This window comes from Mustela lutreola, chromosome 13, assembly GCF_030435805.1.
Source record: "Mustela lutreola isolate mMusLut2 chromosome 13, mMusLut2.pri, whole genome shotgun sequence".
Taxonomy (NCBI): domain Eukaryota; kingdom Metazoa; phylum Chordata; class Mammalia; order Carnivora; family Mustelidae; genus Mustela; species Mustela lutreola.
The window spans coordinates 81,448,143-81,462,384 of record NC_081302.1 but is presented as its reverse complement, the minus strand read 5'-3'; the positions used below and the strand labels follow the sequence as shown (position 1 = coordinate 81,462,384).

At 38.4% G+C, this 14,242-nt stretch overlaps 1 protein-coding gene across 1 annotated transcript in view; it reads left to right on the top strand.

Moving 5' to 3' along the window:
• The first annotated feature begins 805 nt into the window (after positions 1–805).
• The window catches only part of LOC131813468 (ral guanine nucleotide dissociation stimulator-like), a 166,874-nt gene continuing 153,437 nt past the window's right edge, over positions 806–14,242 (top strand). The window contains exon 1 of the mRNA XM_059143740.1: positions 806–882. The gene's annotated coding sequence lies outside the window, so the exon portion shown is untranslated. The remainder of the gene's footprint in view (positions 883–14,242) is intronic.

Sequence of the window (14,242 nt, the reverse complement as noted above, 5' to 3'; positions counted from 1 at the left end):
CCGCCCAGAGCTAGCCTGCGTCATCTGGTGGGCCGGGAGTAAGGAGTAGCCTCAGATCCCTGTGCCCATGACCTGCTATCAGGGGAGACCCTCTAGGGATTGCTTCCTGGACTCAGAGAACATTGAATGGTGGGGAAATTTTCCTTGATTAAGGAGGGGCATGAAAAGTCAATCATTGGGTTCATACTTTCTCTTCTTGGACCGACAGCCCCAATCTCAGAAGAAGATGCTGAACCACCTCAAGAGCTACCTCTAGCTCCCACTGTGGTGCCTGCAGCAGCTTCAGAGCCCGAGGGGCCTGGATGGAAACCAGTTGTGAGTGTGATACAGCTATGGATACAGCTGAGGGGAGCCTGAAGGGGCCTACTGCAAAGTTTCTATGGACAACCAGGGGCATGATTGAAAGACTTAGGGATCTACCCCCGTGGGGGACATTCCTGGCTTAAAAGTGTTCAAGCGGTGGAGCGGGGCAATATCCCAGGTGTGACAGCATGATTTCAGGATCCCGGGGGTCCCCAGAAGGCCCGCTGTGGCCCGAATGCTTCCGAGTTCCCAGACATCAGTTAGGGAGTATGGCTGAAAACCAGGTAGCTAGGTCCCGGCTTTCTGCTCTGGGAAGCAAGCTGGGCCCAGACACCACCTTATTCCATCCACAAAGTCTCACACATCTCGCCATTCTGGTTGCAATGAAGAAATGGACTGTACACCAGAATTTCGTACCTGTGGATTATGCCCAGGATTTAAGGTGCTAGAGAAACATTTTTTGACATAAGGATGGAGAAATAGTTCCTCCACAACAGCTAATGGAAGGACAACTGAAGGATTATTTCAGCACCGGAAGTCAGACGTGCAGGAGTGAGTGGGAAACAAGGAGCCCGGTGGGTAAGTAGTTAGCCAACATGTCGGGAAATCTGAATCACCATTAGCTGTAAAACCCACGAAAAAGCCATTTCGAGAGATGTTAGTGACAAGTTGGAATGACATGATAATGCACATTGTTAGAACAACTGAAGGTACATAGCATTAGGATTCTGAGATTCTCATTGTGTGCTCTAAGAGGGGTAATAGACTCAGTTCAGACATAAGTTACACGTGCTTAAGAGTTTGGCTTTTTTAAAGATTTCATTTATTTATTAATTTGTTTATTTCTCAGCAAGAGTGTGAGAGCGCACAAGGAGGGGGAGCAGCAGGCAGAGGAAGAAGTGGGCTCTGGGCTGAGCAAGCAGCTTGATGCAGGACTCAATCCCAGGTCCCCAGTATCATGGCCTGAGCCGAAGGCAGATGCCTAAGAGGCTGAGCTACGTAGGCGTCCCTACATCGGCTTAAGAGTTTTAAAGGTGGGGCACCTGGGTGTCTCAGTTGGTTAAGGAACTGCCTTCGGCTCAAGTCATGATCCTGGAGTCCCAGGTCCCACATCAGGCTCCCTGCTCGGCAGGGAGTCTGCTGCTCCCTCTGACCTCTCCCCTCTCATAGTCTCTCTCTTGCTCTCTCATTCTGTGTCTGTCTAATAAATAAATAAAATCTTTTTTTAAAATGAGTTTTACAGATAACCCAAAAATCACAGAAATCAAGTATATGTTTTTTCAAACTAAAAGATGAAATAAGAGAATAAAGAAAGTATGTCAACTCCTTGACAGGGAACAAATGAGAAGAAAGAAACATTAAAAATGCATGATCGGGACACCTGGGTGGCTCATAGGGTTGAGCCTCTGTCTTCGGCTCAGGTCATGGTCTCAGGGTCCTGGGATCGAGCCCCACATCGGGCTTTCTGCTCGGTGGGAAGCCAGCTTCCTTCTCCCTTTCTGCCTGCCTCTCTGCCTACTTGTAATCTCTCTCTGTCAAATAAATAAATAAAATCATTTAAAAAAAAATGCATGATCAGGGACGCCTGGGTGGCTCAGTTGGTTAAGCAGCTGCCTTTGGCTGAGGTCATGATCCCAGCATCCTGGGATTGAGTCCCACATCAGGATCCTTGCTCAGCAGGAAGCCTGCTTCTCCCTCTGCCTCTGCCTTCCTCCGCTCACTCTCTCTGTCAAAAAAAAAAAAAAAAAAAAAAAGCATGATCAATAGAAAAGTAAAAATCATACAGTAGAAATAAGTCTACCTATATAAGCCATCACAACAAATGTGGGTAGTTAAACCATAAGTCAAATGATATATGAATGGACAGAACTCTTAAATTGAATTAGGAAATTAACAAAATCTGTTTCCCTGCTGTTTTTAAAAAAACATCAAATGCAAGAGGACAGAAACCAGTGCACAGGCCCAAACTAAAACCAAAGCAGATGCACTGGGTTTTGCTTGGAGGTGGAAATACCCCAGGCTGATGGCCTTGGGAGACACGAGGGTGGGGGGTGGAGGGCCAGCTAAGGGAGGACTAAATGGAAGAAGTGATGTGAGATTTGAGGCGGAAATGGTAAGAATGAGCCACCTGGGTACCATACTTCAGGCAGAACATCCTAAGGTCCCGTAGGACCTTATGATGTTTGTAAAACAGAAAGGTGGGTGTCCTTTGACAGATGGTACAGGAAATAGATCATGAAGGATCTTGAAGAATATTTGCATTTTATTTTTAGTGCAGTGAGGAAACATCGGAGCATTTGTAGCAGACGAGTTCCATGATGTATCTTTAAAAAGATCCTTCCAGCTACTGCGGGGAGAATGCAGTAGAGAGGGTTATAGAGAAGCAAGAGGGGAAGCAGGAAAGCCATTTGGTGGCCAGTACAGTTGTTCAAGTGAGAGGAGAGTGTGCCTTGATCCAGAGGGGTTGTAGGGGACACCAGGAGGCAGCGATGGGCTGGAAATATGTTTTGGCGGTTGAGCCAAAGGGACTACTTGATTGACTGGACACAGAGTACGGGATGGGGAAGAATCAAGGCTGACGCTCTCCTTGGGGGCTTGAGCAACTGGGTCGATGTCAGTGCCATTCACCGAGATGGGGAAGGGTGAGGAGCAACAGCTTCGGGGGGTGGGTAGGGGTTGCAAATCAACAATTCTGATTGGGTCTGAGATGACTCTCAGCTGTAAAAGTGGAGTTATCATGTAGGTAGTCCACTCTTTTGGTGTGGAGATTGGTAGAGATTTCTGAACTGGAGATAAAAATTTCAGAGTTGTCAGGATAAAGCTTGAACTGTGTTGACTCCCCTAAGTAGTGTGTGTGGGTAGAGAAAAGGTCCAGGGTGGAGACTCAAGGTAAGTGTTCCTCGAATTAGCAAATAAAAATAAAGGAGTGCCAACTGAATTTGAACTTCAGATAAACAAATAGTTTTATGAGACTGATGCACTGCCTACTGTGCTAAGGAGGCACCTACAATAAATATTTTTAAAGGATATGTTACATGAAATACTGGGGACATACTTGTGCCAAAAGAATCACTTATTATTTTTCTGAAATTCAGATTTAATGGGACATCGCATTTAATTTGACAATCCTACCTAAGGTATTACTTCCTTGTTTAGACGAGATGTAGAGAAGGATCAGGAGCAAAGAGAATGTTCCATTTAGTGTGACTATGTATCCTATCTTGCCAGAATGCAATGTCATAAAAAAAAATTTATAATGCTCACAAATTCTATGGGTCATGGATTTGGACAGGGGATAGTGGACATGGCTTTCCTCTACTCCTTACTCTAATCCTGGGATTCTTGCCAGCGTGGTGTCTGGGTTCCAATGGTGAGAAAGAAAATGCATGTGCATGTAAGCAAAAGAGAAAGAGAGATTCAGATAGAGAGAGAGAGAGGGAGACAGACAGAGAAAGAGAGACTTTATCACTCAAATGTCCCGATTCCAGGTAACTTTGATTCATTCTACAAGAAGCTCCCCCATGCCTTGCCCTATATTCTGGACTGTACAGTAGGGATAGGAGGAAAGCCCTTGTTCATTTTTCAAGCATTTATGGACCAGACCCTGTGCAGGGCACTGGGAACACAAAGGGTCTTAGCCTTGGCCCCTGCTGTCCAAGCACTTACAGTATGGGTGGGTATGTGCTGGTGAAGACAGACATATCGGGAGAATCAGGGCTCGGCATCCCCATCAAACCCTATCCTGGCTTTTGGGGGAGAAGATGTGAAAATGTAAGCTATTCTTAAATAATCTAGCAGGTGACTTAGGATCAGACAGGCTGAAACAGATAGCAGGAACAGGTGGAACCTGGGAGAGGGAGTGATTGTTCTGGGTTGGATTAGTTTGGAACGATTTTCTACAAGAGAAGCAGTTTGAGCTAGACCTTCCAGAGGAGGAGAGTTTGATCACTTCCCTTAGCTCAATAACATCCTAGACATCCTCACATTAAATAAGTCTGATCTTCCACACCCAGAGCCCTAGTGACCACCTTTAGTTGACCCTGGGTGTCAGTTGACATTTTTTCCTCCGGAGTCCTGTGTTTCCTCTACACTAGTAGTTAGATCTAGAAGCTTGGCTGGGCTTGATTTTCTCTTTCCCTTCCCTTCTGTTCCCTTCCCTTCTGTTCCCTTCCCTTTTCTTTCCTTCCCCCCTTCCTTCTTTCCTCCCTTTTTCTTCCTTCCTTCCTTCCCTCATGTCTCGCTCTTTCTCTCTTTCCTCTCTCGCGCTTTCTCTCCTTCCTCCCTCCCTCCCTGCCTCTCTTCAGTCCTTGCTCTCTCTCTCTCTCTCAGGAATACTTCCTTCACAGGTGGTGCCCTTGTTTCCAGCAGGAACATGTGCGACAAAGGCTTACCACCTAAGTTTTCTTCTCTAATTAAAAATGTGCCAGCATCTCATTTGGATTATTTACTTACTTATTTATATTTATTTTATTTTAATATTTATTCAACTTGTCTTGGTGTTGGTTTGTTTTGGTTTGTCTGCTTTTTGGTTTTGTTTTGTTTTGTTTCATGTTTTGAATGCCTGCTCTGCTCCAGACAGATTGCCAAAGCAAATGCTTATTAATCTCAGCAGTCTTCGTGGTGAAATTACTTACTCCTGTAGGTATATGTGAAATAAGAATAAGATCAAGCCACCTAGACACCAGTGTTGGTAGAGTATCTCATCCCAAAGAAAACCAAATCCTGCTTTAAAACCAAACAAAACATGAAAACTAATATAGCTCCTTACTGAAGATCTCTTGAGAAGGTAGAATTGGGTGAATTATACTAAACAACATCCATCAAGACTCCCTTAATAAAGCTTCTTTGTATACTGTTTCTCCCGCCTTGTTCGTCACTTTCCCTATTTCCTGCTCATCCGCAGTTTGCCCGCAGTTTGCCCGCACGTCCCAGGCTGTCCTCCCCCACTCTTGTCTCGTATCATGTCTCCTTGTTTTTCTTTTGCCAATTTTCACGGAGAGGTAATAACAGTAACTAACACTTACTAAGGGATTATCAGGAGACGGAAAGTGTAGCAAATGCATCACCTGTGTTATGAGGAAAATACTGTTCCTTTCCTCCGTTTAAAGATGAAGAAAGTGGAATACAATGAAGTTAAGTATCTTGCCCAATATCACAGAGAGTTAAAGCCAGTTCCACGATGTAAAGCCAGACAGTCTGACTCGAGAGTCTGTATTCTTTTTTTAAGAATTATTTTTATTAACATATAATGTATTATTTGCCTCAGGGGTACAGGTCTGTGAATCATCAGGCTTACACACTTCACAGCACTCACCATAGCACATACCCTCTCCAATGTCCATAACCCAACCACCCTCTCCCTACCTCCCCACCCCCCAGCAACCCTTAGTATGTTTTGTGAGATTAAGAGTCTCTTATGGTTTGTTTCCCTCCCGTCCCCATCACTTTTTTTTCATTTTTTCCTTCCCTAATCCCACGACCCCTGCCCTGACTCTCAAATTCCTCTTATCAGAGAGATCAGATGATAATTGTCTTTCTCTGATTATAGAGTCTGTATTTTTAACAGCTATTCTATACTGATTTCTTTTCCAAAATCTATATATAAGTTCCACTTATGATAATATAATAGGCTAGGAAATGACCCTGCCTTAAAAAATAATAATTAAAATAACAAAGTAGAAATCAAGTTCCGTAAAGCACCAGGTACCTGACAAGTTAGTGAGAAGGTACAAGATGGCTTTTTTCTCCAGTATACTCTTATCACCCTTCTCCTCTCCTTGTCTCTTGATATGCTCATTGGACATGTGTGGCTATATTCACCTCTGAACTTTGGTTCCTGCTCTTTACTGGCTTGCTGGGCCCCAACACACCCTGTTTTTTCTAACCAGCCTATAAGCTCAAGTTCCTATTCAATGGTGATGGCAGAATGAATAATTATACAGAACTTAAACATCAGAATTATAAAACTAAGTCCATCACTCAGGTTATCCATTAGTAAATAATATTATTGCTGTGAAAATGATTGTATTGAAGTAAAGAAACTTTTCAGTGATAGGCCCTAAGAGAGATTATCTAGTCAAACACTTTTATACTTGAAGTTGAGGCCCAGAGAGGTTAAGTGATTTGCCCATATTGAAAATGCTCGTAGTGAACTAGAACCCAGATTCCTTTATTCCCATTTCAGTGCTCTTTTACCATATCCTACTGGACTTGTGTTTTTAAGTATCATCCCAAGCACATTTCATTTCTCCATGTATATAACAAGAATAAATTTTTGCTTCAAATTTTAAGAAAAGAGGGGCGCCTGGATACCTCAGTCAGGTGAGCATCTGCCTTTGGTTCAGGTCATGATCTTGGGGTCCTGAGATCGAGCCCCATGTCAAACTTCCTGCTTTGGTGGGCAGTCTGTTTCTCCCTCTGCCTCTGCTTCCCCCACCCTCTTGTGTGAGTTCTCTCTCTCTGTGTGTGTCTCGAATAAATAAATAAAATTTTTTTTAAAAATTTTAGAAAAAGATTCTATTTTTTACAAAACTAAATCAAAAGCACTCAACACCACTAGAAAATTTTGGTATTGACTAAATTCTGTAAGTACCTATATTGTTTTAGACCAAAGCTGGTAAGACAATGTTGCACTGTGCATAACTTTAAGTATATAACTACTTTTTTTAAAGTTTATTTACATTTGGAATCTCATATAAAGATAGTTAACTAGTCATGATTCTCTATTTTAGTTAATTGCCTGAAGGAAGGATCCAAATGCTGTTTCCTATTCTATAAAATAAGAGTTTATTTGGAATGATAGCTCAAAATCTTTTCTAGTTCTGTACTTCTCTAAGTCACATTAACCAAAACTTAAATTTTACAATGCTGTGTCATCCTTTTTTTTTTCCTAACGCATTTAGAGGTAAGAAGGATGTATAGAACATGTCTAACATATTGTGAAAATCTGCGAAGATGTCTTAAATTATTTGAACTTCATTTTAGCTAAAACATTTTAAACTGACAAATTACTTGAGATTGTATTCAGAATTAATTCTAAAGTAATTTTTATAATGCCATATTACATTAATATGTTTATGAAATATCTTTGAGATTGCTATAGATTTTAGAAAGTCTGCTCCAAGTAGAATTTCAACCTGTGTAATAAAACAAAGTAAGAAAATAATACTTTACTGTTGGATAGCACTTTAATATTCCCAGAGCAAAAGATTTTCAGATCCAAACATTTGGAGATTCTTCTACAAATAGGACACTTCACCTTATTAACCTGATTAACTTGCAGTGAAAGTCACCAATTGACAGGACCTACCCACAAACTTCTTTCAGTGCTTCATTCTTTATATGAGTGATCGTCCAACAGTTCACTCCAACAATTGTCCATTAATTTAAGGAAAGTTTCCAACATGAAAAACATGATAATCGGAATCAAACAGTATTCTGTGATCCAGAAGAAACTGACAATGAAGGTAGCTAGAAGATTAAAAGCAAAAGCAAAAAGAAAAAGAAAAAGAAACATATATAAGTTAGAGACAAACTATATTTTCAAAGAATCAGTGGAACTATTGAGTTCCTTAAATAAGAATAAGGGGCTACTTAAAATTTTCAAAATAGAAAAAGCAGAACTTTGAAATTAAAAATATAAATAAAATTTAATTATAAACACAAATAGACTGGAAGAGAAAATTATGAAGAGCCCCTAGAAAACAGAACAGGTAGCAAAGAGGTTAAGAGAAACAGAAGGGGAAGGAAGAGAGAAAGGTGGGGGAGAGGCAAACCATAAAAGACTCTTAACTATAGAAAACAAACTGAGGGTTGCCAGAGGGGAAGTGGGTGGGGGATGGGCAAAATTGATGATGGATATTAAGGAAGGTACTTGTAATTGGCATCATGTATTATATGTAAGTGATGAATCACTAAATTCTACTCCTGAAACGAGTATTACCCTATCTGTTAACCAACTAATTTAAATAAAAACCTGGGGAAAAAAAAAAAAAAAACGAAGGCAGAAAAAACTTGAGATTCAAGGTTTAACCAGGAGGCCCATCATATTGCAAGTAAGACTCCAATAAAGGAAGAATAGAAAAAGTATAGTGAGCAAGAAATTATTAAAGAACTAATAAGTTTATTTTTTCTCAGAACTGATCGAAATGAATCTCCACATGGAAAAATCCCACTAAATATCCAGCACAATAAATGAAAAATACTCTTACCAAAGAAAAAGTCCCAAATTGCAGCATATCAAGGATAAACAAGAGGTTGTAAGAGCTTCCCAAATGCAAGGAATGGGAATAGTTCACATCCAAAAAGTAGAATGGCACTGGACTTCTCCACAAATACATTCTGAAACAATTTCTTCAAAATTGTAAGGGGAACAGTTTAACTAGTTAATTCTGTACTCAGCCAAATCAAGTGTGATGGTACAAAAGAAAGAGTGGTCCCTCCTTTCCCTAAAAAATACTTTCCATGGACTGTGGCCTATGAAATTTTTAAAGGATGTGATTTGTCCAGATGATTAAATAAGAAAGAGAAAGATATAGATGACTCTGGAGAGGGATAAAAAAGTGTCAGCATGGCTGCTATTCAACAAGCCATGAGGTCAGTCAGTTCCATATTGTACTCTCAAAATGAGAACCTTGGGAAGGAGCTCTCCAGGAAACAAAGAAACATAACATGTTGAGCATACAGAAAAAATATTAATTGCATGTAGCAGTGATTTGGAAGAGTATATAATAATTGTATTAAGTACATAGAAAACTAGAGGGTAAAAAAATTAGTAGCTATGAACTCCAGGAGAAATAATAGGCATGGTCCTAGTTCACCTCTTTGCTTAAAATATTTGCAACTCATAATAATGTAGTCATTAGCTATTTATATTTATATTGGTGATTTATATAGTCCCACATTATAACATTATTTTGATATCAGAGATGGGTAGAAATGTGGGATAAGAATATAGAAGAGTGAAGTCTTCATATGATTGGGAGTTAACCAATTTTGTTTTAAATTGATAAATGAAGAAATAAAGTATAAGGGTATCATCTAGACCCACACTAATATTAATCTGTGGCAAAGGAGGTAAGAGTATACAATGGGAGAAAAGACAGTCTTCAACAAATTTTGCTTGGAAAACTGGACAGCTACATGCAAAAGAATGAAATTGGACCACTTTCTTATACTGTACATACACAATAATAAATCAAAATGGACTAAAGACCTAAGTGGGAGACCTGAAAAAACAAAACTCATAGAAGAAGACATAAGCAGTCATTTCTTTGACATCTGCCATCACAGCGTTTTCCTAGATACGTCTCCCGAGGCAAGGGCAACAAAAGCAAAAATCAACTGTTGGGACTACACCAAAATAAAAAGCTTTTGTGCAGCAGAGGAAACCATCACCAAAACAAAAAGGCAACCTACTAAGTAGGAGAAGGTATTTGCAAATGATATATCCAATAGGGATTAATATCCAAAATATATAAAGCATTTATACAAGTCAGTACCCCCCCAAAAAAAGAACAAACAGATAATCTGATTTTAAAAAGGACAAAGGACCTGAATAGACATTTTTCCAAAGAAGACATACTCATGGCCACCAGATACATGAAAAGATGCTCAACATCATTATACAATGAAGCGCAAATGAAAACCACAGTGAGATATCATTTCACACCTGTCAGAATGGCAAAATCAAAAAGACAAGAAATAACAACAGTTGGAGAGGCTGTGGAGAAAAAGGAACCCGTGTGCACTGTTGGTAGGAATGCAAATTGGTACAACCACTGTGGAAAATAGTATAAACCTTTCTCAAAAAATTAAAAATAGAAATTTAAAAAAGAAGCTCTGGCACATTGTTGGTGGGAATGCAAATTGACGCAACAACTGTAGAAAACAGCATGAAGGTTTTACAAAAAATTAAAAATAGAAATACCATATGACCCAGTGATTCAACTACTGGGTATTTACCCAAAGAAAATAAAACACTAATTCGAAAAGACAGATGCACTCCTATATTTACTGCAGCATTATTTACAATAGCCAAAATATGGAAGCAACCCAAGTGTCCATTAATGACTGGATAAAGAAGATATGATTGATATATAGATAGAATATATATTCTTTATATATAGATATATATAAATAGATTAGGTAAATTAGATAAATCGATATATCTAAAGAAGATGTGATATATATATATACTTACATTTAAGTGTATATATATATTTATATTATGTATAATATATATATAATATACAATATACATATATTATATATTATATATATACACATATATATAAATGGAATATTGCTCAACCATAAAAAGAATGAGTTCTTGCCATTTGTGACAACATGGATGGATATAGAGGTTATATTGCTAAATGGAATAAGTGAGAAAAAGACATACCATATGATTTTCCTCCTACGTGGAATTTAAGAATTAAAACAAAGAAAAAGAAACCCAGACTCTTTAAGTACAGAGAACAAATGGGTGTTTGCTAGAGGAGTGGTAGGTGGGGGGGCAGATAAAATACATAAGGGGGTTTAAGACTATACTTAATCATGATGAACACTGAGTCATGTATAGAATTGTTAAATCATTATATTTTACACCTGAAACCAATGTAATACTTACATTTATATATATATATATATATATATATATATATATATATATACTATATATATATATACACATATACACGTGTATATGTGTATATGACATATATATGTGTATATATATGTATATATACGTATACATATATATATGAGACAGTATAGAGGGGTGTACCCGAAGGATGTAATTTTCACTATAAGACTTAATATAATTTTACTTAATAAACTATATACATGTATTACCTTGATAAAAATAAAATCATTCCTGCGGTTTCTCCGCAGACCACGGGAGGCCAGAGGCGGGAACCGGCTCCCCTGGCCGCGCGCAGGAGGGATTTCAGCGGAAGCTGTCGAGCGACTTTCATAAATGAAGCTTTAAAATGACCTTCTTAAAAGAAGAGTAAATCCTCGGTTTCCGTGTGACTCTGCAGACACAGCCCGGAGGTCAGCCCTGGGGGCCCGGAGCAGGCCGGTGCGTGTGGGTGGTCGCAGGCGGCCGGTGTCCAGCCTCGGGCCGCGCCAGCGCCGCAGGACGAAAACGCTCGTGTGGCCTTTCCCTGCGCCCCGACGGAGCCCGAGGCCGTTGTGAGGTGCTGGCCGCGGGCAGGACGGACGCGCCCCCCCGCCCCCCCCACCGCGCCTCCAGGGGCCCGGGCAGCTCGCGGTCATCTGGATGTACAGTCTCTGTTGTCTCTGGTTTTAAATAACAAGCCGCTTAGAACCTGATTTTTACGCAGATTAAATTCATTGTCACTTCGCTTTGATCTTCAGCAATATTTATAAATTGAGTCATTGTAAAGGTTTCCTCATTTGATCCAGTTTTATACGAACTCTGGTTTGTTTGAGTCCGATGTCCAGGAAGAAACAGGACACCTTCACTTGGAGAACCGGGCTCGGGCCCAAGAAAGCTTTCCTACAAATAACGTGTTTTTCTAGGAGCCTCCGGGTGGAGACACAGGGGCTCCTCCTGTGGTCCGGCACCACCTGCTGCTCAGTGGCAACTGTCCTGCCTCGGGAGGCTCAGGCCACCAACTGGAAAACACAATCTCACCATCTTCACTTTTGCTGAATCCATTAAGTGTAAAAGCCAATTATTTTTCTTTTGGAAACTATTTATTGGGCAGAAATACTTTTTATTGAGTAATTTTGGTCTGCCACGCCTATATTTGATTTTGCTATTTGTGCGCTTTTGTTCCTAAACACAGGAAAGACCAAAGGTGCTCTCTCTTTGTGGTCTGGGGCAAGAGCTCAGATACACCCAGATTGATGGGCGCCAGTGAACGTAGGAGCATCTTTTCTGGCACCCAAGCAGTCAGAAGTGTTTTTGTGGTTTTGGTTGTTTTGTTCTTTTGTTTTTTGTTTTTTTTTTTGTTTTTTTTTTTTTGTTTTTTTTTTTTTTTACTACAGTAAGTATTATAGAACCAAAAACCTAATGCTACTTACTATCACAATGAAATGTTCTTTTACTAAGTTATTGCTGGTTATTGAATATCTTGTTGAGTACTGGGATCTGTTACCAAGAAGGAAATTACGTTTCTTACCATGTTTGAGCTAAGCAAATGTGAATAATTTTTTAAAGAAAGAAAAAAAAAAAGAAGCCTCCTCTGAGACTTGTATTCTGTTGTTCATAATTTTAGGAGTTCTGAGTTTCCTGGAACAGCTGCTTGAGTGTATTTTTGTACCCATATCTTCACTTCTGCCTTTTTCTTCTTAAATTAAAAAAAAAAAAACTATGATGTATTACACATTAAAGTTTTCTTGGTTTTATATATCAAAGAATAAAAACTTTTTTGTTACATTTAAAAAAATAAAATAAAATCAATTTAAAAAATACAATATCTCAACTTCTATGAAGGCAGGAATTAATTGTGTGTTGGTTTGACACTTTGCAGAACTTAAGATACACAAACATTTAAAACAACAGCAAAAACACTTTAATAAATATGCGTCTTATCTAGGTTTTCTAATTTCTTGAAGTGTAATTATTGTTAGTATGCCCTTATAATCCTTTTTATTTCTATGTGGTTGGTAGTGTTATTCCTCCTTTGTTCCTGATTTGACTTGAGATTTTCTTTTTTTAATATGGGCATTTATAGCTGTAAGTTTCCCTCTAAGCACTACTTTAATTAAGTCCCATCAGTTTGGGTATATTTTGTTTATGTTTTTATTCATTAAAATATTTTCTGATTTCTCTTGGGATATCTTGTTTGTTGATTATTTAGAAGTGTGCCATTTAACTTCCTCACGTCTGTGCATTTCCATTCCCTGCACATCTGAGAAGAAAGATATTCTTCTGATGTTGGGTAGAGTATTCTATAAATCTCTTACCTCTAGTTGATTTTTAGTACTATTTCAGTCTTCTATTTCCCTGTTGACTTTCTGGCTAGTTACTGAAAATGGGATACTGAAGTCTCCAGTTATTATTGTTTAATTGTGTATTTTTCCCTTCTGTTCTGTAAATTCTTCCTTCAGGTTTATCAGGGCTTTTTTTGTTAGATGCATATATTTATAATAGTTATTACTTTCTGATAGGTTGATCCTTTTATTATTGTAAAGTGTTCTTCGTCTCTAGGGAAAATTTTTGTCTTAAAGTTTATTCTGATACTAGTACACACACTCCAACTTTCTTTTGATTATTGTTTGTATGGCATAATCGTTTTATTGTTTTCCTTTTTAACCAATCTCTGTCTTGAATCTCAAGTATATATTTTACAGAGAGTGAGAGTATAGTATCATGTTTTTTAATCCATTTTAGATTGTTTATTACATTTACATATAATGTAATTACTGTAAAATTAAGAATTACACCTGCCATTTTCCTGGTTGCTGTGTTTCTTATGTCTTCACCCATTGTTCCCATTCCTTCATTATTGCCTTCCTCTGTATTTGATAGATTTTTTTTTAGTATACCATTTTAATTTCTTCGTTTCTTTTACTGTATGCTTTAGAATTGTTTTCTTAATGGTTGTCCTGGTGATTATTATTAGCATGTTTACATAAAATAATCTAGTTTAGATTAATACCAATTTAATTTCATTGCAGAAACTTTGCTCCAGTATAGTTCCATTCACTTCCTTTACTTTGTGCAATTACTATCATATACATTACATTTTTATACATTGTAAACTCATCAACACAAGTTTTAAAATTGTATAGCTGTGTTTTAAATCATATAGGAGAAGAAGAGAATTGCAATGAAAATATCTATTTATACTTTTATATTTACCTATATACTTTTATAGTAAATACTGGTGCTTTTTGTTTCCCTATGTAAAACAAAGGTATGTCTAGTGTTAGACTGAAATACTCTCCTCACTTCTTGGACACA